The sequence below is a fragment of the Gossypium raimondii genome, chromosome 10, assembly GCF_025698545.1.
Source record: "Gossypium raimondii isolate GPD5lz chromosome 10, ASM2569854v1, whole genome shotgun sequence".
NCBI classification, from domain to species: Eukaryota; Viridiplantae; Streptophyta; class Magnoliopsida; order Malvales; family Malvaceae; genus Gossypium; species Gossypium raimondii.
This window is the reverse complement of record NC_068574.1, coordinates 44,694,102-44,713,245: the sequence shown is the minus strand read 5'-3', so window position 1 is coordinate 44,713,245 and position 19,144 is coordinate 44,694,102. Positions and strand designations below refer to the sequence as shown.

General features: G+C 32.9%; 1 non-coding gene across 1 annotated transcript; it reads right to left on the bottom strand.

Annotated features, from left to right (window-relative positions):
* Positions 1-9,949: 9,949 nt before the first annotated feature.
* On the bottom strand, positions 9,950-10,056 carry LOC128034340 (small nucleolar RNA R71). The gene has a single exon (XR_008190467.1). It is a non-coding gene; the product is annotated as a small nucleolar RNA R71 (small nucleolar RNA).
* Positions 10,057-19,144: the final 9,088 nt, after the last annotated feature.

The following is a 19,144-nucleotide window of genomic DNA, read 5'->3' as shown; positions in this document are numbered from 1 at the left end:
TCTCTCCATTATGTCCCGGGGCCTCAATACCCAAACCACAAAACACAAAGGTGAGTACTCACAATTCTGTGGCATGCCAACTATATCCAACGGTTTGAAGAGGTCAGAAGGCCAAAATTCAACAATAACACATATTCAATTATTTTTTTTAATGCACATAACCTCTGTTCATACTTATTAAGTCACATAAAAATCTCATACACAATGCATGCTTATCAGAATCACATTTAATTGCACTTCAAGTGCCACAATAATGCTCATTGAGCTATCACATATCAGACGTCATACTTCTTCATTAAAACCAATACATCACATATCAAATACAAGTATTCTCACATATTACCTATCATAATAGCATCACATATCACAACTCGTCATGCATTAGGCATAATTTCACAATAAGGAAAAAAGTATAGAAAAAGCTTACTCTCGAAACTTAGGGTAGGATTTTAGACTAATCTTAAGCTCCCGATGAACATTATGAATCTCACATACTAGCAGCGACTTCAGAACACTCACCAATTACGCTTCTGCTTACAAGCCTAAAGCTCAAACAACTTTTTCCTTGCCTTTAGACTTGCTTGTAGTGGCTTTTGATTGATCCGAAACTTACCACACATAAAAAACACATTCCAAACTCATCAAAAATAGCCTTGAACACAACCAAACAAAAAGAAATATATAATTCAAGCCACTTTTTTCGCGTTACTGAAAACTAGCTAATTTTTTCCAAAATTAAAGATTCGACACCCTAACCTCGTTTCTAAACCTCTATTTTGATTTCAGATATCTAAAAAACACTTAATTTCATATCTAAACCACTAATTTCACCTAAATCCATAATCTTACATTTTTCAAAAAATGAAGCTTTAAGAACATGTAAAAGGGGAAAATGTTTGATTCTTAAAAATCTGATAATGAACTATCATATTGAAGTGAAATACCTTTTGGTTAGGTGAAAATGAATAAAAAATCACTTTAAAAAAACAATTTTACTCAATATTTTGAAATCTACATTTTTTGAATCCAAACATGCTTTAAAGACATCAAATCTAAACATTCTCTTTTAAAACCCGATTCGAATTAACAAGACTCTTTATTTAATCATAGAAAGTCAAAATATTACCTTGATTTGATAAAAATGAAGATCTAAAACTCTATTTCGAGACTTGATCTCAAGAAAAAAATGAAAAATTTGGGGAAGAAAATGCGATTTTTGTTTGAAATTGGTGGTTGTTTTAATCTTTGGGGAATGAAAAAATTCGAAGGAATGAATTGTTGTTTAAAGAAATCTCTAATTTTAGGTTTTGGAAAACTTTTGAATGATTTTGGGTTTTTGAGAAGAAGAGGAAGACGTGAATGGCTTTATGTAGGAGACCATTTTTCAAAAATTGGGGAAGTTGCCCTCTTGGTCACTCATAATTCTTCCCTTTTCCAATTAAGTCCTAACTTAATAAAAATTCATTTTTTTCCAAATTAGACCTCAAACTTAAATTTCATTTTAAGCTGGTTAATAAAATAAGAACTCGAATATGAGACTTTAATTTTTTTAATTACTCATTTACGACCCAAATTTCAGATACTTGACTCAACCCATAGTTTAAGAACCAAATTCTACCAACCTGAAACTACTAGGTCAGGTTTTAGGACATGACAAATTGATAGTTCAAGTTTCTCGAGCTTGATCTCAACTTGACAATTACCAAACTAAGTTCAAATTATTTTAGTCAAAATAGAAATCTTGTAAAGACCAATGTCTCATTTACACCCTTAACTCAAGCAAAGGTACAAGTGCGAAACATTTGATCCAAAAATTTAGTATGTAATATTCAAATAAAAAAATGTCGTCAATTGACATACCTCTCTTCTGAAGCTCAACTTTAATAGAAAAAAGTTAATTACATAGTTTCCAAAGGAATAAATTATCTTGAATGGAACTTTAATTCTCCAGAAGGATTACCAATTGAAACTGTAAGAAGGGATTGTTAGACTGTGTATTTTGTGTCTAAATAAGCTGATAAGCACTCTTCATAGAAATAAATCTATCAAAATGGTATTTCTCTACAAATATATCCACCCCCATTAGAGATTGAAAAAATGTGATAAGTTAATTCATTCAACCAATTATTTTTGAGTTGTTCTTCTATAAGAGATGTTCTTTAAACCTGGTAACTTGGATGTATAAGATAAACAATCCTCCTTTTGCTTGTTCGAAGATAGGTATTGTGTGAAACAGAAAGGAATTTGGTTCCACTACCACCTGATCACCATTCCAAATTTGAATATCTAGGCCTAATTTGCATGTCTCTTTTTTTAATTTCCATAGAGATAGAATCTTTCCAACATATTCATATTCCACCCAAAAAGCCACAAGCTAAAACAAGATATAAGAATGGAAATCGAAAGCTCTAAATCACCTAATCAAAATTGTTTCCTACTAATTCTAGTCTCAAAAAAACTAAGATATCCATGTCATGCTTTTGACAATACTCCTTAATAAATCAATCAAAAGGGGGTTTTTCACACCCTCTAACAATTTCAATCAAATACTTTAAAGGCGATTATAAAATAAAATGGAAAGTAGTAATAATTGACCTTAGTATTGCACATAATCAAACCCATCCACTACATCACAGTCGACAAACTCCACATATTTATTCATAGAGGCACCCTCATTGTATTCAATAGCCGATAGGATTTCAAAAATGGCTTCAAATTATTTTTTACCTGACATTAAAGGATATTTTCCTTTCCTAGTTTTAATACATTTCCCTTTGAACTTTTCTTGGACTGACCCATTTGACCACTGAGCTTTCGGATGAGATCGTAGAAGGACAAGTTTTCTTAAGCAAGTTGTAACATCCCCTCCAAGAGGTTAACTCAATATTGGTCGCTAGGTTGCAACATGGAGCATGGGATGTCCCAACATAAGGAGAAAAATAAGAAAGTCCAAGACTATTTTCAATGTCAGGACACAACATGAGGATGTCGTGACATACCCCTGAAGAAGAGTATATTGCCTTCGATGTTATGACATAGGAACTAATGTGTCGCAACATTGCCTTTGTATGGGAAATTAATATCATCCATGGGCATTTTGGTCCGCAAAATCCAACTTTAAGCGCGGGAACGTCAGCTAACCTATGGATAAGGATGACGACCATGCTAAATTTATAAATAGGCTTACTTAACACAAGTTATGGACATCTTTTACTATTTTATAATTTTCTCTTTAGATTTAGATCTTAGTTTTGTCTTTTCTTAGGTTTTATATTTTTGTTCTTGTTATTTACTTTTATGAAGAAATTAGATTTTGGAATTTCTGTCAAACTCTGTGAGGATTCTGCACTTAATACAAATTTGGCTTGTTCTAAACTCTATTCTTGAATCTGTTCTTTATGCTCATTATTTTATTAAATTTTATATTGTTCACTATATCCATGAGAAAATAATCAGCCATCTTCACCCCCTTCTTCTCTTCATCTTTTTCTTTTTTTTCCCCTTTTTCCTCTATTGTTGTTGTTACCTACACCTCCCCTTTTATCATCATCATCTTCTTCTTTTTGCATCAATATTGTGACCATCTCAATTAATATATTGCTGAAAATTTTACTCAATTAAACCAGCCCCAAATCTAAAATTTTGAACTCCAATATCGATCCCAAACATCGCCTAGGAAGTGCCATTGTCGTTTCTCTCGACTAGCTTGTGTAAGGTCTCTGTTCTCTTCAATTTCTTAATTAATCTTGTCCATTGAAAACCTAAATTTCCATATATGGAATTTATGAGATTTTAAATTTTTTTAAAGGTATTTTTATATATTTTAATGAAGTCTTAAACCATTATAAAATTCAGCCCCAATTTCGGCCACCATGGGTAGTGGTACGTGCACATCTGTGTAGAATAGGGGGCTATTTTGTGAATCTTGACCAATTAATTCTAGCCTTAATTTGAGTTCTTGAACCTACATAATCATTTATTTAACCCATGTCAAGTAGGGAAAAATGTTCTTGATCATTTGGGCATTCGAAACTCACAAATTGAGAAGCATAAGTGCAGTTAAGCATAAAATTAATTGTTGTTTCGACATAGTTGTAGGATAAATGTTATGGATTTATTAAATTAAGGAATTTAATAATTATTACTTACTAAATTTCTAGTATATTATGGAATTAGGTGCTGACTCAAACACCCCAAATAGACCGTAAAGCTGAAGAACGATCGTACGTACGATTCGCATAGATAGAAGGTAAGGAACCGGACTAGTTTAATTTGTAAAATAGTTATTAATTCAAAATTTGGTTTGAACCCATAAGTGGGTAATTGGGAGCTGTTTAAGTGGTAAATCGATTACACTAAAATTTTGGTTTAGGATCGTATAAAGATTTATTAAGGAAAATTGGAAGATTCACTAGGGTGCTGCGAGAAAAGAAAAAAATAAGGTGTGTGTCCTAGACTTGTAAAATCTGTTTGATAGTGATAAATGTCATATTATATTTGATAAATTAGCTTGCTGATTGGTTTTGCATGGTAGCCAAAATATTATTTTTGTGAGTGGCCGAACCAAGTATGTTTCGAGCCTTAAAAGATTAATGTGTTGGCAAAATTGCTAGTTTGACTGTATGGATATGTAATTGAGATTGTTATGCATAATTATATTATGTGATATGAGAATGTTTGATTGAATGGTGTGAAATGTTGAGATATTAGGTTTTTGAATGATTTAAATGCATGAAATATTTACCATGATATTTATACGTGAGGTTGTTATTGGTGCACTGCTTCTTTTTCCTGAAAGTATGTGATTATTGAGGATATGTTGGACATATCGAATAAATGTGAAAGTATTGAAATATGATTATGTATGAATTTGTATGACATATTGCATGTGAATTGGGATGAGATTTTGTGATTGACGGAGGAGTTCTGTGGAGTACTGGGGGCATGTTAGGTTCGGATATATTTGTAGTCAGTGCACTGCATTTGGAGTACTAAGGGGATTGGCGATTATATCGCATTATTTATTTGGTAGTTTCATTACATTATTGATTATTTGTGGTTTTACCACATCGAGATTTGCTCACATAAGTTGGAATTTGGCAGACAGGTTCTGTTGAACTCGTGGTGTGTATCAGATGGTATAGGTAGGATCTCACATATGCATTTTTCACGATCATGTGCATTTGAAATTATTATTGATAATGTTTGATTGTGCTATTGGTACCTCTATGAAATTGCCAGTATGAATGCTTAAGACTTGTTTAGTCTCACACTGAGCTTGTTAAGCTCACCCCATTAACTCAACTTCTCAGGCAACGATCGAACTTAGGATCGAAATTGGCATGCGGACGTACGGTGGACTTTGGACTTTACTTCGTCATATTATTTTAATTTAATCATATTTTTAGGTTATTTTATTATTATTTGTTTTTGGATTGTAAAGTTTATTTAAACTGTGGATTGGGATTGTTTGAGATTTTGAGGATTTTCATGCATTCATGGCACGCATATTTGGTATAGATACATGATTTTTATAAATATGTTGAAATGGACTATGCAAGATATATGACTAAATTAATAACAAAATATAAGAAGATAACAAAATGATTTTTCAAAGGCAATGCCGTCAGTAAGATTTTACAAAAACTCACCTAATTAAATAATTTGGCCTAAGCATGGTTGGATTAAGTAAATGGAAGTTTTCCAAAGCTAACAATAGAAACCACAGTTTTATAAAAAAAGTACTTGAAGGTTTTTACCTATCATTAGGGTAGGTCCGACACTAAGGTGTCCAATATGGCATTCTCGATTCGACCATAACGACTAGGTCGAGTTTGGGAGGTTACAAACTATATTACAACCTGAACCGTACACTTGCAGATACCACTTTTTCACATCTTTTGTGCAGGGTGTCTACTCTGGACGTTGGTACAATCGGAGGCAGTTAAGCTACTGGCGCCGTTGCCAGAGAGGCAACGTCACTATATTAGTTTTAATTTTTGCATGACAATAGAATAATTAGGAAATCTTTAGTTTTAATGTTTGGTGTATGACCCGTAGTAGGGGAACGCATATAAAGCCAACCACTCATCTAAAGAAAATAATCCAAAGAAATCGTTGACAGTAATAGCAGTAGCACCAACCAATGTAGAATTGGTTACTTACTGGAGTAATTTTACCATCACGTGGGAATCCATTGTTTGACGAAGCTAACGATAAAAATATAGAAGATCCACACCCTCACAACTACCCGCAAATATAAACATGGCGTGTAAAGAAAAGACTCTGAACGAGTATTCGCTACCTAATCTAGATATGGTTCAAGGGAGTATAACAAGGCCAACTATCACGGCCAATAATTTTGAGATTAAGCTAACTATGATCAGATGATTCAGAATAATCTGTAATTTCGAGGAACACTAACTGAGGATCCGAGTCAGCATTTAAAACGATTCTGTAACAGCCTGATTTCGACCCTAATCGGACATAGTGGTTTCGAGACCACAAATTCGAGTCGAAAAATATTTTAATATATTTTGTCTGTTTATTATGTGTGAATTTATATCCATGAAATTTTGGTGTTTTAATTTTGTTGTTTGAGTGTCGATTTAATAAAAGGGGCTTAATCGCGTAAAATGAAAATTTAGGGGTTAAATCCAAAAGGGTCGAATAGTGGTTGTTCTTTTAATATGGAATCTTTATGTTGTAATTTAGCCATTTATAAGATAGTGGGTGGCAATTGACTAAAATGACCTTAGTGTATATGTTTTATATTTTAATTAGTAAAGTTTAATTTAGTAATTGAATAATAATACATGTTATAAGAAAACAAAACATAAAAAAATGGCTATTATGTTCATCTTCTTCACTGAATGTTGAAAAGAAAAAGAGGTTTTGAAAGCTTGAAACATTCAACCATTGTTGGAGCTTGAATCAAGGTTAGTTTTTGTTCGGTTTTTGATAATTTCTACGTTTTTGAGATTGTTGCTTTGAACACTATCCGACCCATGCTTAAATTTTTTATTTTAATGAATATTTTGAGTTATGCCATTGATGAATATTTGTGTTTTGTGATGTTTGGATGAATAATGAAAAATAGGTGAAAGATTAACATGTTTTATCTTGGGATTTTTGATGAATTTGAGTAATTAGGGTTAAATTGTGAAAATAAAATTTTGGAGGACTAAAATGAAAAATAAATGAAATGCATGGAATTTTATGAGTATAATAAAGATTCAGCCTAAGCATAGTCTAGTTAAAATTTGAATGTTCTGTGTTTTGTGTAATTTGGACTAAATTGTTAAAGGTGTAAATGTTAGGGGCAAAATGGTAATTTGCCCGTTTATGTGTTTTTGGACTAAATTGAGTGAAAATATGTTTGAATGAGTTTAATTTGAATATGTTTAGATCAAGGAAAGAGAAATTCAGATTTGGATCGGGGGAAAACTAAAGTATTCGACTAGCCGTTCCGTTCCGTTTTACATCGCCGAGGTAAGTCTATAAGTTAATAGATGTACTTAATTTAATTAAATGCGAAGTATATGTGCTGAAATGAAATATATGAAAATATTTGAGCTATTGTCGAATATGAAATGATTTGATAACTATGTTTTAGCTAATGTTAAAATTGTGTTTTGATATAATAAAAATATGAATATCATGGAAAAAAAATTACGAACTTCAATATATGAAATATGTGATAGAATAAACTATGTATCAGTGATTATCGGGCTTCGTGCCTAGTAGGCCTTGTGCCGGTGTGATATATCAGTCTATAAGCCTAGCAGGCCTAGTGCCGGTGAGTTTTTATCAAGCTTAAGCCTAGCAGGTTTTATGCCAGTGCATTATTACAGGCTTTATGCCTAGAAGGCTTTATGCCGATGTAATATCGAATATGTAAAATGAGCCAGAAGGCCAAGTATGAATTAACTTGTGAGTACGTATGTGATTCGATATCTATTACAAAATGGGTACTTTGATAATGAAAGATATATATATATATATATATATTCGGTTGTCAATGAACAATTGGTATATAATTGAGATGTTTCATAAATATATGTATACATGATTTAATGTATTTGGCCATGTAGACTATATATATATGTGAGACATTATACTATGAATCTTGGACTTAAGTATACAATTGAATGTATGTATGGATTTTAAAATTAATTAGATTAGATGTTGCATAATAAAATGCTAAAATAACTAGGTGAGTATTCACCTAGTGGTGTTTGGGTAAGGAAATCTTTTAACTATGAGGTTTAATAGTTTGAGATGAAGTTTGGTAAAGTTAATGTGATTAGTTAAATTATATAAATTGATTATTATTAAATCATTTAATTTCTTAAAGACTTACTAAGCTATAAAAGCTTACTTGGTGTGTTTACATTTCTTTGTTTTATAGATTTCGGGAGTTGGTTACAAGCTCAGGGATCGTCATAGAAGTTTATCACACTATCGACTCTTTTTGGTATTTTGTTAAATTTGAATTTGAATTTATGCCATGTATAGTCTAGTTATAATGTTTGATTTGGGATATGTAAATATAAGCCATGTGAAAATGGCTTATTTCTTTTGGTTAAGCTTAGTTTCTATGCTTTTGATATAATGGCTTAATTATAATGCTAATGGTTGTGTAAATTCGGTCATGGTTTAATCTTATATGGGAAGTAATCACATGATATATATATATTATGGTGTGCTTGGTATATGTATATAGTTTAAAGTAATAATATGTATGGTTTAAGATTGTTCATTATGGTAAGCTTGATATATTGGTATAATTAGCATTATTAAATAGTTTAAGTTTGTAAGCTTAATATCAAATATATATATTTGTTTGTGATGTTCATTATATGATTTGGTAAAGGGATAATGATAAGCATATTGTATATTCGGTCATGATGCTAAATTATTTAAATTCAAATTAGTAAGATAAATAATGAATATAGTTGAGGTGGTTTGAATGGAAGTTAATTTTGTTGACTGAATATGTATATGTAGTTAATCGATATGGTTATATGTGTATATATTTGTGATATGAGAAGGGTATATTTGGTTTATGAAATGATATTTGTTTATGCATAATGTTTACCTATTTATATGTTTTGTATCTTGCATAAATAATTTAAAGTGAAAATGTATTAATGGAATAGATCATGAGATGAATGAATAAATGTATGTGGGTTGGTTTGGTTAATGACTATACAAGTTGAGTCGATATGATTCGGTAAATGGTTAAATATAATGTACACATGACGTTGATATCTAAAGTTATATGCTAGACCATTAAGTAAAGTTACTATTGCCGTATGTACTTTTATTTTTATTTTAGTTACATGAGATATTGGTTAGTAAGTTATAAAGTGAATAATATAATGTTTCATAAATAAAAGATATAATGTGTGCTTATGGATTAAAAATGTAATAAGTTTGTTTATACATTAGTATTTGACTAGCAAGCATGTAATAATTGAAAATTTTGAATTTCATACTTATTAAGTATAAGTATTTTAAATGTTAAAGTATGATTGGATTTTAATTGATTAAGTGAATTATATGTTTAATAATTTATTTGAATGTGTTTTGATTTATAAGTCGTGTGATATTGTTTATTAAATATTAAATACATGTGTATTGTTGTGATTGCATTGCGAAGCATGAAATATAATGAATGCCTATTTTGAGTTATGTTCTGTTCGGTAATGCCTCGTAACCCTAATCCAGCGACGAATATAGGTTAGGGGTGTTACAGGTTCCTTAAGCTTTGATACCTTCAAATGCAATTGGGTCACTGATGATGCTATTTGTCTTCGGTTGTTCCCCTTTTCATTATTTGATAACGCTTTTCTTGGCTAGATTCGCAAGCCCAGGATCAATCACGACATGTGATGAACTCGCAGGGAAATTCTTCCAAAATTTCTTCCCCATTAGCAAGACAGTCCAACTAAGAAGGGAAATTTTGATGTTCAAATAGTTAGAAGGGGAAAGCTTTCACGGAGCATGGGAGCGTTGTAAGATGCTAATTCAGAAGTGCCCACACCACAGATTGCCTAAGGGGTTATGACTGTAAATTTTCTACAACAAGTTGGACATCCATTCGAGGTAAAGATTAGATAGAGCAGTAGGAGGAGCCTTAATGAGCAAAATGTACGAAGATGCGTATGGATTGATAGAAAGTATAGCGATGAATTCCTGCCAGTGGCGGTAGGAGGAGCCATCTATAGTGAAGGCTATTCAGGAGTATGATAGATATCAACAACTGATGGACAGAATCAACCGAATAGAGGTTGAGAAGACTACACCATCTGTTTATGGAGGAGACAAACTAGTCTTCCACTATATTAATAATCCTACCGAGGATGTGAACTACATCAGGAATAAGGGTGGAAATCCTTATTCCAATACATACAATCCCAGATGGAGAGATCACTCGAATCTGAAATGGGAGTAAGCCAAGGAGGAGGTAATTGCTCGAACCAAGTTAAAAATTCTAATAATCGACCTCCTTAATGACATAAACCTCAAGAAAAGGCCAACTAGAATGACCATACTACATGTGGTCAACGTCTTGATAGAATAAAGAACATTGACTAAACTTGAAGATCAGATGGGTAGATGAAGTCAATGAAAATGGATGTGAAGCAAGTGCAATCTGAGTGCACCAATTCAACAAGAACACTGACTAAACTTGATGGTCAAATGAGTCAATAGATAAGGATGATGGAAGAGATAAAAAGGCAAATTGGCATATTTGTTCCTAGTAATACAAAAAATAATCCTCATAGAGAAGGGAAGGAGCACATGAAAGCAATAGTGCTCTGATCAGGTAAAGTACTGAGTCACCCAAAAAACCCAACTCAGGAGGTAAATACAGAGAATACTGATGATCTTCAAGAAAGGCCCCTTGAAGTTGAGAATGAACCGGAGTCAGAGGAAGTAGTTGCACCGACAGTTGAGCCAGAGATAGAAACAACTAAAGATTCTACTGTTGCAAAAATATTGTTCCCTTCAAGGGTAGAAGAGAAGCAAAAACGAGATAAAGACGAGTTTGTAAGCTTTCTAAACTTGTTCAAAATATTAAATGTTAACCTGCCTTTCATTGAATTAATTGAGAAAGTTCCTAAGTACGCCAAGTTTTTAAAGGAAATTATGTCTTGGCATCGGAAAATTAAGGTAGGTAAACAAGTTAATATAAGTGCTTCTTGTAGTGCTATTCTTTCAACACAGGTTCCCCAAAAATTAAAAGACCTGGGAAGTTGTACTATTCTCATAGAGATAGGGAGCATTCATTTTACTAGAGCTATATGTGACCTAGGAGCTAGTATACTTCGTGAAAAAGTACACCTTTTAAAGAAAAGTTACCTGTACGACAAGAATCCTCTATAGAAATGCCACTTCAGCACTTGACCTAAATTATTCCATAAACCCTTGTATAGAAACTTCAACATTTTACATAGATGGGTCCTTTATTAAAGAAAGAGTAGGAGCAAAGATAGTGTTAATTTATCAAGTAAGTCATGAGTGACACTATTGTTTGATTTTATCATTCCTAGTAACAAATATTGTTAGAGTAAGCTAAATCCATAAAAGTCCAACACTTGAAAGTATTCATCAACTCACAACTCATAACAAGACAACTTGATAGAGAATACAATAATAGGGATCCTACAACGGTAGAATAGCAAAAAAACTCTATGGAGTTCGTTACGACACTTCTCTCTAGTTACTTGATAGAAAGTGGGGTTCTGAGGGAAGCTGTTGATTGAACAAGTTTGTAAGTCAAGCTACAAATGCTTACCCTCCATCAATATTGCTAGTTTTAAAGATTGTTGGATGAAACCAATCATCTAGTTTCTAAAACACACATATGAGAAAAAGAATCAAGCAAAATCCTGGAAAATAGAACAAAATTCTTTAAGATATGTGTTTATTAATGGAATCTTTTACAATAGGTCATTTTCCTAACCTTTACTACTCTATCTCTAGAAGAAGAAGTGTGTGTCCTTAGGGAAATCCATAGGAGAGTCTACTGTCATGTGTGAATATGATATGTAAATTGTGTAAGTATACACATCGAATCAAGTAATAAAGTGATAAGTAAGGTCATTTCCACAGGGATCAGATTAGGTATAGAAATGGTCAAGTTTTGATAATGTTTAATGTTATGGCAAAACCGAGTTAAGTACGCGGGATGAAGACGAGTTTGTAAGCTATCTAAATTTGTTCAAAACATTAAATGTTAACCTGCCTTTGATTGAATTAAATGAGAAAGTTCCTAAGTATGCCAAGTTTTTAATGGAAATTATGTCTAATGTAGGAAAATAAGGTAGGTGAACAAGTTAATATAAGTGCTTCCTATAGTGCTATTATTTCGAGATAATTTCCCCAAAAATAGAAAGATTCAAGAAGTTTTACTATTCCCATAGAGAAAGGGAGCATTCATTTTACTAGAGCTCTATGTAACCTAGGAGGTAGTATACTTTGAGAAAAAGTACACCTTTTAAAGAAAAGTTACCTGTACGACAAGAATCCTCTATAGAAATGCCACTTCAGCACTTTCCCTAAATTATTCCATACACCCTTCTATAGAAACTTGAACATTTTACATAGATGGGTCCTCTATTAAAGAAAGAGTAGGAGCAAAGATAGTGTTAATTTATCCAGTAAGTCATGAGCGACACTATTGCTTGATTCTATCATTCCTAGTAACAAATATTGTTAGAGTAAGCTAAATCCATAAAAGTCCAACACATGAAAGTATTCATCAACTCACAACTCGTCACAAGCCAACTTGATGGAGAATCTAATGATAGGGATCCTATAATGGTAGAATAGCGCAAAACTTCTATGGAGTTAGTTAAAACACTTCCCTCTAGCTACGTGACAGAAAGAACTGTGAAAAAGATAAAGGCAAATTTGATATGCTCTCAAAGATTGCTCACATTATGAAAGTGGGGTACCAATGGAAGCTGTTGATTGAACAAGTTTGTAAGTCAAGCTACAAACACTTACCCTCCATCAATACTGTTAGTTTGAAAGATTTTTGGATGAAACGAATCATCAAATTTCTAAAACACACATGGAAGAAAAAGAATCAAGAAAAATCCTGGAAAATAAAACAAACTTCTATAAGATATGTGTTTATTTATGGAATCCTTTACAATAAGTCATTTTCCTATCCTCTGCTACTCTATCTCTAGAAGAAGAAATGTGTGTCATTAGGGAAATCCATAGGGGAGTCTATGAAAGCCATTTGGATGGCAAAGCCTAAGCTTAAAAAGCCTAATGGCAGGGGTACTTTTTGCCTAATAAAAGTCAGCGCTACTAATCTAGTTAAAAGATGTGAGAAATGTCAGAAAGTTTATAAGTTACCATGACAACTAGTTGAGATGTTAAAAAATATCTTCAATCTGTAGCCCTGCATGACTTGGGGTTTAATCTATTGGGCCCATTTCTATTGGTCACAAGGAAGGTTTAAAGTTTAAGGTTTACTATTTTAATAATTTTATTATATAATTTTTAAATTATTTATATATTCATATAATTTTATACGGGCTTTTAAATTCTAATGTGAACTCGAAACTCCAACCCGGTTAATCTGAATCCAAATAGGGCATAACTTGAATTGACACTAAAAGGTCAACAAGGCAAACTTGTCCAAACCTAACTAAATTGACTTCAACTTGAAATGACTTAAAAGGTGACCCAATTATTTAAATTACAAATAATCTAACCCTAATGTATCAAAAGAAATAATCGAACCCTAACTCTCAAAGTCAAATGAAACAAAAAGTTTTGCAACGTGAATTAATCAATCCAAATTAACCCAAGTAAAACAAATGTGACATGTTCAATACTGTCTAATTTTTATCATATTTTTAATATTTATACAAGTTTTACGATATGTTTTTCAACCTTCAAACATAAAAAAACATAACACAAATATATGATTGAAAAACACATGAATACCATAAAATGAATTACTAAAATGTACTAATCCCAATCTATATAAATTTATTATGTTGAATAGAAAAATAATATGAATATCCACCAAACATACATCAAACATATAGTTTTGATCCTATAGAATAAAAAAGTCACAACAAATCTAGTTTTACCATTCCCTAATTATCCTCATCGGTTTTAATCCCTTCATTGGCTTGTCTCAAAATAATAAAACATCTACCTAGATTGCTTTATAGCATGCATTAGAGATAACTTTTATGTATTGTTATAGGAACTCTAATTCTCAAATTTATCAAATAAGATCTAATCTAACTTATGAACTTAAAATTTTCTTCATTCAAGTAATTAAGATTGAATCATAGTAAATTTTAAAAGATAAAAGGAAAACTCAAAATTAGGAGAATAACATAAAAACTCTAAATTAAAATAATAAACATGATGTTTTAATCTTAATAAGGAAAATGATATTGGTGCTTTAGATCAAGGGAAAAGGCTGTGATTTGTGATCAAAGTTCAACAAACACAACACCATTTTAATATAAAATGATAGAATACTTTTGGATCAAAGGCCTTAATTGAAACAAATAGATAAATCAAATGAACTCTTATTTTTCCCAAGGGAAAATAACATTAGACCAAAGGTCATTCTTGGGATTGATGTTTTCGCAAAACTGAAGCATCATCCATGATCCATTGTTACCTCTGCATTGATCCATGTTCACATCTAGTTGCACAATGTCCTCCGTACCTATCCTCACCATAACTCCTGGGGTTACCATCGTCCTCGGTGATAGTGCAACCATGGAAAATGGTGAAGATGATGAAAGCTCTTAAGCATTAAGGTGTGTGATAGCACTAGAAAGAACATAGGTTTTCCTCCTACTTATTGGTTAAAATTTTCCCATTTAGTTATTCTTAGCATATATTTTAGCATTTTCAGCTTAGTAAATTGCATTTTATAACTCATTGAATCCTAGCATATTTTATCCTTAATTTTACTATCTTATTGCATTAATGTCGCTACATGAGTTAATTCCAGATTGCAACCAGAATTGTCGCCCCACTTGATAGATGTCTACATGTCGCTGTATGGGTTAATTCTAGATTGCAATCAAAATTGTTGTCGCACCTGACAGTTGTCCAGATAAGAACCAGAATTACGTGAGATGTCCAGCCTGGTATAACCAACTTGTATGAACAAGGACAGAATAATTTTAGGGAAAGGACACATGTACTGTGGGGAAGGACATAAAAGGTGGACATGAGAAGAAAAAGGGGCTTTCTTTAGTGGTTTTTCTCCATCATCATCTTCATCATCTGACCTTGAAGCTTGTGTCCATGGTAGGTTAAACCTATCACGGGTGAACCAACATGAAAATCAGATGCAGACTAGCTCTTAACGAGGAGACCTAAGTGAATGACAATAGGGAATAGAGAGATTCAGTCGAGTTGTCTAGGGATAGTATTCTCCATTCGAGTCTTTCTTATTTCTTTCTAAATGCTATTGATGCTATTGATTACTCTCTGATTTCTGGTTGTATGGAAGTACTAATGAATTCTTGGTGAAATGTTATCTTATTTAATCTTGCTTTTATTATTTAATCTTGGGGTTTGAATGTTTTGCTTACATGGAAGTTTTAATGTAGTCACTGACATTGGAAGGTGCAGTGATGGTTTGAGCCAACAAGCATTATAACGGAAGTTGAGTGATGATTAGAGGAATTTAGTCCACTTGTTCTTAATAGTGCCATTTTTCCATCATCAGAAGGTGAGGTTAATATGCATAGTTAAGTCTGAGATTAAATGGAGGAGTAACGCTAAGTAAGATACACATTGAATTTTATTGCATCGACAATCACCTATACTTTTATACCTTTTGAACACTTAGATTCTGCTGAAGATTTATGTTGGGGATCGCAGTTTATCATCATCATATTTTATTTTGTTGTTTCTAAAGTTATTGCATCGAATATTATCCTCACAATTCATCTCATTTATATCCAGTTATTGTACCAACATTAATAGAAAAAAGACACTCATCTATGTGGGATTGATATTTGCACCGATAGTGTACACTTCCACATTATTGTTGTGATGTTAAACAGCCAATCAAGTTTTTGGCACCGTTGTCGGTGATGGTGTTTGTTTGATGTTTATTTTTGTTTTTGTGTGTTTTTGCACTTTATTTTCCTTATATAATATTTAGTATTCACTAACTATTTCTTTTTCTTTGTTGCTATTTCTTTAACTTCATTTTAGGTGTTTTATGACCCGAAGAAATTCAGACTTTCTTGCCGCTTTTGATCCAGAAATTGAAAGGACTGTTCGAAATAGACTTGAGAACAAAGAAATATGGCTGTACTAGGGAACAATACAACCATACCCCCGATGCAGCAATAAAATGTTAATAACTCATTGTTGTCGCAAGATGCTCACATACAAAATAGGACTATACGATATTTTGTAGTACCTCTCTTGGATGATTTGCAACTAGGAGTTGTTAGGCCAGCAACCCAAGCTAGGAATTTCGAACTCAAGCCAGTAATGTTTCAAATGCTGAATTTTAATGGACAATATGATAGACTGCCACATGAAGATGCGAGAGAACATCTTAAATCCTTTTTTATTGATCTGTGTTTCCTTTAGTCAACAAGGTGTTCCTGATGATGCCTTAAAGATGCAATTATTTCTTTGTTCCTTACAGGGAAAAACACATACTTGGTTTTTTGGAGTACCTGTCCGATCAAGTACTTCTTGGGATGCACTAGCAACACAATTTATTTTGCAATTTAACCCACTGATAATGAATGATCGTCTTCGAAATGATATTACTACTTATCATCAGCTGGATGATGAAAATCTTCACACCACATGGGAACATTATAAAACTTTACTCCGATGTTGTCCCATGCACGACATTCAACCAGAAACTCAAATTGAGATTTTTTATAATGGGTTGAAATCATATATAAGAAATCTTGTAAATGCATCAGCTAATGGACTTCTGTTGGATTGTACTTATAATGATGCTATGAGAATTCTTGAAAGAATTGCTCAGAATGATTATCAATACCCTGTTTTCAGAGCTGCACAATCAAAAACTACTCCAGGAGTTATTGAATTCGATGAAATAATCGCACTAAGTGTCAAGTTTATTCTCTCACAAACATGATTAAAAATATGCAAGGGACGATTGACATTGCACCTATACAAGTCGCTCAGCTGATGTTCCTACTTTTTCTTGTGAGATTTGTAGTGACAACCATAATTATGAAGACTGTCCACAACATGTAGAGAATGTCTGTTATATTAGTAACATCCACAACAATTCTTATGGAAATTCTTAGAACAACTTTGCATGCAGCCAACCGTTTTGGGGAACTAAGAGTGCTAGACAAAATGCCGCGACATTCAGATATGGAAACACATCTACTTAAGGCAATTATAATCCTAGACAAGGAAATTACAATCTACAGTAGCAGAACTACAATCAGCACACTCAGATGTATCCACAACAAGGCCAGACACATCCACACCAAAATTTGATGCAGCCATAACACTCTTCAATAGCAAATCAACAAGTTTAAGGCCATCGACAGCAACCTTACACTCAAGCTTCTACTTCTGATCTGTTAGCAACTCTTGAGGCGCTAATGTAGGAGCATATTATTCGCACGGAAGCTATCATCCAAGGGAATTCATCTTCTATTCGAGCATTGGAGGTACAGTTAGGATAACTTTCTTCAAATCAGAATAATCGACCACCAGGTTCATTACCTAGTAACACGAAAAATCCTAGTCCAATAAGGAAAGAACATTGTAAGGTTATCACTCTTAGGAGTGGTAAACAAACTAGCGAACCATTTATCGACTCTTCTATAGCACTTTAAGATGCGGATGGAGTGATCACTAGTGAGACGGTTGAATTTGAAGAATTTTTCAATGCATCAGACAAAGAAGTTCCACAAATTGTAACTCAAATGCCTACTGTCTGACCTTCGAAACTATCGACGCAATCAAAGGTGTCAACACAAGCAGATATATCCATACATTTACCTTTCCCATAAAGATTCAGGAAGAATGAGCATGATAAGAAGTATCAGCAGTTCCTGGACACACTGAAGCAACTGCAGATCAACATTCCTTTAGTAGATGCTCGGGTACAAATTCTGAGTTATGGGAAATTTATGAAAGACCTCTTATCCAAGAAGAAAAAGCTCACTTATATTGAAACTATTGAACTCACAGAAGGTTGTAGTGTTTTTTGACGAACAAGTTGCCCCCTAAATTGAAGGATCATGGGAGCTTTACCATCTCATGTTCAATTGCCAATCATTATTTTGGTAAGGCTTTATGCGACTTGAGAGCTAGCATTAACCTAATTCCACTATCTATTTTTAGAGAGTTAGGAATCGGTCACATGAGATCTACTGTAGTGACATTACAACTCACCGATTGATCCTTGGCTCAACCTGAAGGGCAAATAAAAGACGTCTAAGTTTGTGTGGATAAATTCATTTTTTCGGTTGATTTTATTATACTTGATTGCGAGGTAAACAAAGAGGTTCCCATAATCTTAGGACGACTTAATGATGAGCAAGTCAATGATGAGCAAGTCACCTTTAGTGTTTTTGAATATGTTCAATACAAGGAAAAATAAGAATGCCATACTGTTGATGTGCTAGATGATCTAATTGAGGAAGAATTCAATGGCCAAAGCATAGTGCTCTTTGGAGAGTTTGAAGTGACATCTGATACCGAATTCTTATCCGATTGTGACAGCATGGTTGAAGCTCATAATCTTGAACTCAAGCATGAATGGCGGATTGAATCCTTAGACCTAACCAATAGAACAACCCCAATTTTCAAACCATCTATTGAAAAAGCTCCTGCTCTGGAATTGAAACCACTACCTCCTCATCTTAAATATGTGTAACACCCCTAACCCATATCCATCGCCAGAATAGGGTTATTGGGCATTACCGGAGTTTACAAATTAATTTACAAACATTTCATTATTTCATCAAGCATTCATATTTATAACCAATCAAAATAAAAACATTAATGAGCTAACGTTGGCCAATTTAACTTATTCATGCCATTATAATCAGAATCAAATCATCCAAAATTACTAATAGAACCAATGGATAGTGTGATATATCTCTGACAA